Below are 2,500 nucleotides of genomic sequence, written 5' to 3'. Positions count from 1 at the left end.
GTTTCACACAGACACACTGTGCCCCCAGGTATGTGGTGAATGCCTATATACAGACGTATGCAGCCTTACACATACATATGAAGAGTAAAGATGCAAAACCCCCTAACTCCATTTCTGAAGACCTGCACTTATATATTTTAGGGAACCCCGTTGCTGGTTTGGTTCAAATTCATGTACTTGATAATACATAAAAATATTTAAATTGCATGAATAAAATAGAAAATATGCTATTTTGATTAGTATTACATACAAATGATTTATGAAATGTTTCTGGAAAGGCACTTTGGGGTTTTGCATCTGAACTCTTCATATACAGTCACATACAGACATACACAGTCTTATACTGAAGGCAAAAACAAACATGACATTTAATTTGTTTTGGTGATCACTGGCGCCTGTGACGTCTGTCCCCCCCTGGTACACGATACGTGCCCATACACAGACTTATACAGCCTTACAAAGACATACTACACAGTCTTATACAGATTGTAAAAACGAGTGTGACATTTAATTTGTTTTAATCACTGACGCCTGCGTCTGCACCCCCAGGTATAAAGTGAGTGATTGCCCATATACAGACTCAAACAGTATTATATGGATAGGGTCTTATACAGACAGAAAAACAAGCATGTCATTTCATTTGTGTTGATCACTGGCACCTGCGTCTTTACCCCCATCGGTCCCCCCGGGGGTACATGGTGATTGCTGATATGGAGTGTAAATACTAGTCAAAATACTCCAAAATCACTGTCAAAAACTCTGAATCTCATGCCGGAGCATCTGAAGCATGACATTTAATTTGATTTGATGATAAGAAGAGTGCACAGTGATAAAAGGCTTCCGTAAGTTGCCAAGATTTAACTCAGCTTTAAGTACACAGAGTCAAGTCAGTGAACACTTCACGACACATTACAAGAACACTGCCGCAATATAGACATTCTTTGCTAACATATTACAACTTTGTCATTGCTATTGCTGCTTCTTGTATAACAAATTGAGAACAGGCATTCTGTCTTAAGGGGTTCGTAAAAAATACACACAAACAAAACACATGAAAATTCAGATGGAAAGACATTTGTTCGCATGGGGTTTATGTGTTTACATCAAACAAGTATGCAAGCGGTCCTTGAATTAAAGTAGTTGATTTCAGGTCTTCGTTATAGTTGTTGTTCGCGGTGGTAGGAACGCTATGAAGTTCACACATGCAGGGCATGTGAATTCACTCTTTTTTTCTCTGTGACATCAGACAGTTTCACATGAGACGTTTCCAAAAAAAGAGAAAAGGTTGTCTAGTGCCTGCCTTTTGACTCGTCTGCGCTTCAGAGAGCCATCTTTAAAGATCCCCCAGCAATTCTTAGCAGTGTTGCGTCATGCGTCTTTGTGACAGGCTATTTACGAAATCCCACTGTGGTGCTCAACAATGCACTCAGCAGTCGTGTGCACATTTGCTCAGAGCTCTAAACTCCATTTTAAAATCATGACTCCTCCGAACACACAAATGAAAGACCCCAACTGAGGCTCTGTGCATTTTTTAGTAACCCATGCCTCACTGACGTAGAGGTTAGAAATGAAATGAAATGAATAATGTTCATCATCACAATTGATCTCATCAGCTTTATATCTACACATTGCTGTGACTCAATCAATGCATCACTCCTGCATATCTTGAGAGAATGATTTTGATCTAATGTTGTGTTACCATGGCACCCTAAATAAATAAAGAACTGAATGAATGAATGAATGAATGAATGAATGAATGAATGGATGGATGGATGGATGGATGGATGGAGGAAGGGAGGGAGGAAGGAAGGAAGGAAGGAAGGAAGGAAGGAAGGAAGGAAGGAAGGAAGGAAGGCAGCAAGCATGGATGATCATACCTCTCCAATTAACTCTGACCAGTTGGGGATGTCGTCTGTGTGTGACAGCTGAAAGTGCAAAATGCATTGTGTCAGCCCTTAAGAATGTCTTAGAAATGCTCACTCAATCAATCACCCGCATGTGTATAATGCACTGAGCACAGGACCTCTCGGTGGGGTTTGTAATGAAGACAGGATGTGTCACACACTATGCAGATGCACACACACACACACACACACACACACACACACACACACACACACACACACACACACACACACGGACACACATAGTATGGACACACGCACGCATGCACGCATGCACGCAAGAACGCGCGCACACACACACATACACACATACACACATGTACACACGCACACACACACACACACACATACATACACAAACACACACACACACACACACACACACACACACACACACATACAGACACGCAGAAAGACACACACACACAGACATGGACACACAAACACACACACACACACACACACATGTACAAACACACACACACACACACACACACACATACATACACAAACGCACACACACACACACACACACACACACACACACACACACACAGACATGGACACACACACGCACACACACACGCATACACACA

General features: G+C 41.8%; 1 protein-coding gene across 1 annotated transcript in view; it reads left to right on the top strand.

The window, feature by feature from the left end:
- The window catches only part of LOC134448043 (multiple epidermal growth factor-like domains protein 11), a 190,133-nt gene that overhangs the window by 69,664 nt on the left and 117,969 nt on the right, over nt 1-2,500 (top strand). The gene's annotated exons all lie outside the window — the stretch shown is intronic.

This window comes from Engraulis encrasicolus, chromosome 4 (genome assembly GCF_034702125.1).
Source record: "Engraulis encrasicolus isolate BLACKSEA-1 chromosome 4, IST_EnEncr_1.0, whole genome shotgun sequence".
Classification (NCBI taxonomy): domain Eukaryota; kingdom Metazoa; phylum Chordata; class Actinopteri; order Clupeiformes; family Engraulidae; genus Engraulis; species Engraulis encrasicolus.
This window is presented reverse-complemented; position numbering and strand designations above follow the sequence as displayed.